The sequence below is a fragment of the Netta rufina genome, assembly GCF_964035555.1.
Source record: "Netta rufina genome assembly, chromosome: 2".
Lineage (NCBI taxonomy): Eukaryota > Metazoa > Chordata > Aves > Anseriformes > Anatidae > Netta > Netta rufina.
In genome coordinates this window covers 154,102,687-154,110,541 of record NC_140124.1, presented here as the reverse complement: position 1 = coordinate 154,110,541, position 7,855 = coordinate 154,102,687, and positions in this window count along the sequence as shown.

The following is a 7,855-nucleotide window of genomic DNA, read 5'->3' as shown; positions in this document are numbered from 1 at the left end:
TTGTCCTGAGGTTTCTGTTGTGTGTTGTAGCTGTTGCTAGCATGAGGCTAGAAAACTCTGTGCTCTGGAAGTTCATTTTTGGCTTAAACAGGGACATTTATTGCTTGTGCCCTGCAGCTGGTGGCTGGTGATGCCATGCACACGCAAGGCAGGGACCATATCCCTTCCAGGTGGGGTTGCTTTTTAGGAGAAGACAGAAACTCTGCAGACAGCTTCCCCTCCTTATTCTTCCTTAGGTTTGGAAATCCCTTATGTGGAAGGGCCCATTTTCTGTTGGGTCTAGAGCTGGGATTCTTCACTGCATCAGCTTTCCTTCACCACCATTAGTTTTGGATCACAGTCATGCCTGTATCTGACCTTGAATATGATGTCTTTAAGCCTAAACTATAAGGACATATACAAATATAAATATATATAAATATACATATATAAATATATTGGTAAAATCCCTTTCATACCCTAGGTATCAAACAGATAAAAAACAGCACCAGATTCTTTGAGTATCTGTAAGGTCTCAAGTGTAGGAAGAAATTAAACAGGTCTCTAGAGATTAGCGAGGTTTGTCTCCCATTTCCCTCTAGTTCTCTCTGCATAGTGACTCCAGAAGATGGTGGAGATGGTGGCATGCAGAGGAACAGTTCATGGGAAAACAGGAATATTTCTGCACTCCTGCCAGTTCTCACAGCTCTGATTATTTAACTTCATTGCAGCTCTTGTGACTGGGATTTCTGCATCTGGACTCAGGACTTTTTGCTCCTCTCCTTTGGGGAGAGGGTGGGATGCAGACAGCCCAGAGCAGCTCAAGCCTCCTTTAGAGGTTTGGTGTCTGTGTGGCACAAGAGTGGCTCAAGCCAAGGTCTGTGCAAGAAGTCCCTGAGACTTTCTGGAGGGTGTTTTGTAAAGGCATGACAAATGGCATGATGCCACACTACACTGGCACTAAGCCCTCCCCCACCTCCCAACTATACCTTTCAGAAAACTTGATTAGATTTTGTTTTAATGGAATTTTCCAACCATTCCTCTCACATCAGAATTTTCTACCCAAGCAACTTTGCATTTGGCTGTGTGGCAGTGAGTAGCCTCCAGCTCTCTGGGCACACAACCTGAGGTTGAACACAGAGAATCTGTCTCTACGTGGGGGGAAATCCCAGCTCTATACTATCACTTTTTCCAGATGTGTGACTCCTAGTTCGCATGTTGTTTTAGCTGAACTGCTTTTGTTTAAGGGAAAGTTGAACCATGGAGCTTAATAAGCTAAGGTCTTAACCCAACTCAAGCTCTATCTGACGCATGTCCTCACGTCCTCTTCATGAAGACTTTCAGCCAAAAGCTGGGATTAGTAAAAGGCCTCCTAGCAACACTATGGCAGGTAAATGACACATGGGATACTGATGGGCTTTGACTCAGACAAATAGGAATACATTATTTGCTTTGCTGCTCATGCCTGTCTCTTCCCCTTCCATGTCACTTAACTAAATGCAATAAACAGTAAATTTGTCTTTTTTTTTTTTTTCTTTCTTTTTTTTTTAGATTTCGTTTGTCCTTTGACACAATGATTGTTGAGTATTGTGAAAAACAGCAGTCTCCCTTTTCACAGGTAGCTGCAAAGAGTTCTCTGTGTAACTAGTTCTACTTGTTCCATATCCACAGTTAAAAAGCAAATGGACATATGCATACACATTTCCAAATACAAGATTTTTTTTTTTTCCCACGTGATATCTGATATCACAGATCTTAAAGCACAGCTTCACTGAAACTGGAGGAGGAACTTTAGGAGAACAATTGGATATTTAGTTGAGATTCAGATTTTAAGATATGAATTATGGTTTCTATAGTGTCCAGGGTTGCTTTGTGACAGTGAGTATTCAGAGAAAATGAGGTCCAGAAATCTGCTTCATGACTTCATATCACACAGCCTGACTCCCATCTTCTTAGGGGGAATGTCCCTGAGAGTCACGGGAAGATGTGTATTGATGAACTTCCCAATATATGGCCAAGCTCAGCTGCATCCTTTATTTTTGCATTAGGCACTAGCCATTTCAATTAGAAAGAACATTAGCTCACAGACCATAAATTCAGGAGACGAGGTGGTATCCCTCACTGCTCTGCAATGGGATCTAATGACTTCTTTGTTTCAACAATACAGGGACCATTTAAAGCAATGTCCCTTATGGATATTCTCCAGCACACGTGATGACTTTAGAGTACACAGTATATTTAGCAACAAAGGAGAGCAAAGCTGTGAGTTCTTCTGTTAGAAAAAATACAAGGCAGGGAAAATGTGGAAGCTGTCATTGGGCAGGCTCAGCACCATCTCACGTGAGCAGGCAAAACAACAGAGTTTGTATTGTACAGGAACTTGACTCTGGGTGTTATTTACCTTCAGCTTTTCTTCAGGTGTGTTGCATGAGCATGGCTGGTGTGTGCAGGAGGAGCAGTGGTCCTGTGGTCCAGAGCCTGGAGGGACCCAGTGTCCAGGCTATGAACACTGTGGAAGGCAAAAATGAACACACCTCGTTGGCAAGTCCTCTCTGTGCATTGCACACTTGGTCTCACCTTAAAACACACTTCTGCAATATCAGCAGATCCCTGCTCCTGTGACTGCTGTGCAGTGCTGCCTGTAGTCCTTCCCCAGGGTGCCGGAGTTAGTTACACTTGTGTTACACCGTGATTAGCACAGCAAATCCATAGGGGAACAGCGATGTATAGTGTCCCTACCCTGCCATCCTAAAGCAGTGGGAACAGAGAAGGTAAAATATTTAGACTCCAGATGTCTTTATTTGCCAAAATAAAAATCCTTGCTGTAAAATATCTATAAAATGTAATTAAAATTGCCATTTATTTTTCTCACTGTTGCTAACATTTCTAGCAAAACTGAGTCACTTGGTGCTGCCAAATATAGCATTCCAGGTGTAAAACACTCTCAGATGTTCATGACATTTTGCACGTAAATAGTGAGTCATTGAGGATGATCTGGTACTATCCATATGCCTGATACAGAAATACTGTGATGAGTGGGAGATCAGTATACACACACGACAGGATAATGTTTGAGAATGAAAAGCTTGTGTTTGTGCATTGTTCTTAATAAAGATATGGAATTGTGCATGTAATGAATCTTCTGCTTCAAAGACCATTTCACTAAGGAGGGTGACCATTATCCTCCAGCCTCCTAACTGCTGCTCCGTTTCTGAATATCAGGTTGGAGCTATTTTGTTGAAGTCCATTTCACATCTTCCTTCTTTTTCTTTTTCTTTTCTTTTTCTTTTTCTTTTTCTTTTTCTTTTTCTTTTTCTTTTTCTTTTTCTTTTTCTTTTTCTTTTTCTTTTTCTTTTTCTTTTTCTTTTTCTTTTTCTTTTTCTTTCTCTTTTTCTTTCTCTTTTTCTTTCTCTTTTTCTTTCTCTTCCTCTTCCTCTTCCTCTTCCTCTTCCTCTTCCTCTTCCTCTTCCTCTTCCTCTTCCTCTTCCTCTTCCTCTTCCTCTTCCTCTTCCTCTTCCTCTTCCTCTTCCTCTTCCTCTTCCTCTTCCTCTTCCTCTTCCTCTTCCTCTTCCTCTTCCTCTTCCCCTCTCTCTCTCTCTCTCTCTCTCTCTCTCTCTTTCTCTTTCTCTTTCTCTTTCTCTTTCTCTTTCTCTTTCTCTTTCTCTTTCTCTTTCTCTTTCTCTTTCTCTTTCTCTTTCTATTTTTTTCTTCTTTTTTCCTTTTCCTTTTCCTTTTCCTTTTCCTTTTCCATTTCCGTTTCCATTTCCGTTTCCTTTTTTCTTCCCTTTCCCTTTTCCTCTATCCTGTATGAAGGATTTGCAAACTGTGCTGCTGTGTAGAAGGCATCTGAATACACTGAAGGCAGCAGCCTGATGCATGGTGTGCTGCTGTCCCTTCAGAATGCCCATTCTCTGCCAGTCACCTATTTAATCTACTTTTCTGCTGCTACTTGGCATAAGGCAACAATAGAGGCTGTGTTTTCAGCCATTATGTTTTCCTAGGGAAGAGGATTTGTTTCTGGAAAGCGTGTAGGAATAGTACACCCCATAATCATGCTGGATATTCTAAGCCCTGGAGAAAGGCAGTGCTTGCTGAAATCCACACTATGGAATTGAGACGAATCATTTCAGCCTTAAAGACATAAGTCTCTCTTCTCACCAGCTACATAAGGATAAAAAGTCCTCTGCTGTTACAAGTGTGAGAGCTCAGCATCAGACCTGCTCTGCATCACGTGTCACAGGCAGTCAGGCTGGTCCTGGGCACCTCCTTGCACCACCTTGGGACCCCTCTGTCTCCCTTTCCTCATCCAATGGTTAACTCTCACTCCTGTATCTCTTGTATGAGATTGTAATAAAATTTTATCTCAGACTTTGTCTTGCCTAGAAAAGCAGTAGATGGTGAGGTACATTATGTCTATTTTTCCTTGATCTTCCTGAATGAAAAAAGTGCTTTTCTTCTTATTTCTCTCACCGTCAAGGGAAATACACTGAATTGCATTTATGCAGCATCATTAACCTGCCTGTCGTATAGCTTCCCTTGCATTCTACCTGCTTTCTCTCACCACAGAGAATTTCTTCTTGTCATCACCTTTTGCCTCGCATCGTTCACTCTGCATTTCCACATCTCTTCTCCTTCCACTGGTTCCCTCTGTTTCTTATCCAGTTCCTCATTCTTTTATTTCCTCTTCTTTCTCTTGCCCGTGCATTTCCCTGATGTTTTACCACGATGTTCCTCCTGTCTGTGCTCTAAAGAGAAGCAAGAACAAAGGGCAACTTCAGAGAGGGAATTCATAAGCAGGCTCTGTAGAGCTGGTGGTCCCATAGGTGCTATCAGAAATTCATTAAAGAGCAGTAAGAATGATAGAGTCTGAAAGATCATTAGACTAGAAATGTGATTTTCTTATTCTGGATGAAGGACATGAACACCCCCATCTCCTTGTTCAGTTTTGGGTTCCATCTGTCTAAATCAACAGAGTTCAATGTTTGCATGCTAGGCACTTATTTAGAAAAGCAACAAACTATAGGACTTATTATAGGATGATAAGAGGTCACCCCTTCACACTGCAGCAGGATTAAATAAATCTTGGCCGCCACTAGCACCAGTTTGTGTAACGTCTTAGAAGCTCCTTAGCTTGTAATCCGCTGCCCTCTGAGGCAGTCTGTGAGAGGTCCACTCCCCATCCTGATGGAAGCTTTCTTGTCTGTTTTCCCTTTCCTATTAGCTAACGTGTCCCTTGCTGAAAACCAAGACACTTGCCTTTTCTTTGCCCTCCATGGGCACAGAGAGCAATGGATAACAACTCTCTCCATACAGACATTTTGGATGCCTGAAGGTGATTATTGCACATCCACAGAGGCCCATGGGACCAATCATTTCATTCTTCATTCCCAGTCTTGTTTTCCAGCACCTGTGTCACTCGTTGCTCTGTTCTGGACTCTCTCCAAGTTACCTACCTCTCCACTGCAGAGCAGTGTCAGGCACAGTGCTCTTGCTGAAGTGCCCTCCCTGCCTGGTTCAGTGACTAATTCCCTCCAGGGCCTTACATAAATGATGGTGTTTAAGAAGCCCCTGAGTGCCGTGTACCTTGTTTGCAGCACTGTCACAGGGCTTGCCTACAGAATACAGTCACTGTAAAATCTGTTTCGGTGTCTGGTGCTCTGGCTTCTCCACACCAAATCCCTGCAGGGACTCTCTGGGCTGACATTAAGTGCAAGTACTTTATTTCATTTCAAGAGCGAAACTGTGAACTAACAAGGTAGAATTCAGCTAAGATGAAGTCCTATTTGTGCCTACAGGTAGGCATCTGCCTGTCAGTGGGGTGTCTTAATTTAGCCACTCCAGATTCTAGCAGCTAAGAAAAGCCATCTGGCACAGTTGAAGCTCCCAAGGTAACCCCAACTCACCTCTGGAAGCCAGTCTCAGAAGGCATGGGTTTTCCTTAGACTCTGCACTTTATCTGCCAGCCCAGCCTTGAAGTCCTCTAGGAAATCTCAGATATAGACTCATAGAATCATTAAGGTTCTAAAAGACCTCCAAGATCATCTGGTCCAACCATCACCCCACCACCAATGTCATCACTAAACCGTGTCCCTAAGCACCATGTCCAACCTTTCCTTGGACACCCCCAAGGACGGTGACGCCACCACCTCCCTGTGAAATCCGTCCCAGTGCCTGACTGCTCTTTCTGAGAAGAAATGTCTCCTCATTTCCAACCTGAACATCCCCTTGTGCAACTTGAGGCCTTTCCCTCTAGTACTATCTATAGTTACCTGTGAGAAGAGGCCAACCCCCAGCTCCCCACAGCTTCCTTTCAGGTAGTTGTAGAGAGCAATAAGGTCTCCCCTGAGCCTCTTCTTCTCAAACATATATAGGTACCTATATATATAATATATTATATAGGCACCTATATATTAGGCACCTAACTATGGACAGCTGAGTTGAGCCCTGGTATCAGCTATAGGGTGACCTAAATCACTTGCCAAAAGCCACAGACTGTGTTGACTGTGGAGCCAAATGGTGGTGGCACATGTATATGAAGTTGAGTGGGCAATGCGCTGGTCCCCAACTTGCTGCTCTCTCTGCTCTGTTGACTTATATGGATCGGTTTTCCATAAACTATTTAGGACTCAGCTCAGTTGTCTATGGGCATTCAGCATGGTTTGAGTTACCTCTGGATGTTCTTCCATCCAGGAAAAAGCACTTCCTTTTTCTTGCACAGAACAATAATGTTCTCCTTCCAAGAAGCCTGTGTGCTCCAGACGGTTGTTTATGATGCTGAGGCTGTGTTCATTCCCTTGGCACCACTGACTGGGTAAACAGGCAGATCTCAAAGAAACAGTATTGGTACTTTCATCATTATTACACTAACTCTGCGATAAACTGGCAAATTATGCTACAAATTTTAAGAGAAAAAAATAAATCATTGCAATTTAAATTAAATGAAAAATTCATGTCCTACCATGGAGGTTATTGATAGAAAAGCATTTCTCCAACTGGAAAAGCTGGAGAAGTTGCAACTTTTACAAGGACAGTGGAGCATAACAATGGGAAATGGCAATGATTTGTGCTTCTTCTTATTTACTAGATAAGTTGTCCTGTCTTTGGCTGGATGAAAGCAATCTGTTTTTTGACAAATCATTGTTGGCTGTTTCTTATCACTTTCTTTTCTTTTAGATGTGTATGTATCAACTGTTTAATTACTCGGTCTATTTTCTTTCCAAGCACCAAAGTTAGGCTGACTCATCTAGAATTCACCTTTCCTTCTGTGATAGTGCTGTTTGCCCTTCTTTGCTCTTCTGGTACTTTTCCTCCATAAGATCTTAAAGATAATCTCTCATCATGCAGCGATTGCTTTTGGTAGTTCCTGATGTACCTTATTGCAATTGCATCAGTCCCCACTGACTTGCAGGCACCTAACTTATCCAAATATTATTTAACTGGTGCTGACCTGCCCTTTCCTCTATGCACCATTAATTCCAATTAAGTTGATAACCTGGTTGCAGTTAATTTTTTCTTTTCTTTTTTCTTTTTTTTTTTTTTCTTTTTCTTTTTCTCCAGTCAGGCTGAAGCAAAAAGGCACTGTACCAAGCAAGAAAGATAAAGCTATCACATAGATAAAGCACTTCAGGTACATAGCTTAGGAGTTACATAGCAACAGCTGGCCATGAATTACAGGGAGAAATTATCCACAATCTAGATAGCTCCATTCAGCTAGAAAGCGGTACTCTTCTGAAGCTAAAAATGACATAAAAATCAAAGGGGGCCTAAAATTTTAACAGTGCTTGAAAGGAAGGGAGGAGTTTGGGTAAGTGAGGCTAATGTGAGTTAGTCAAAGGCTGACAGTCTGCCCATCTCACAGAAAGGCAGGGAGACAAAG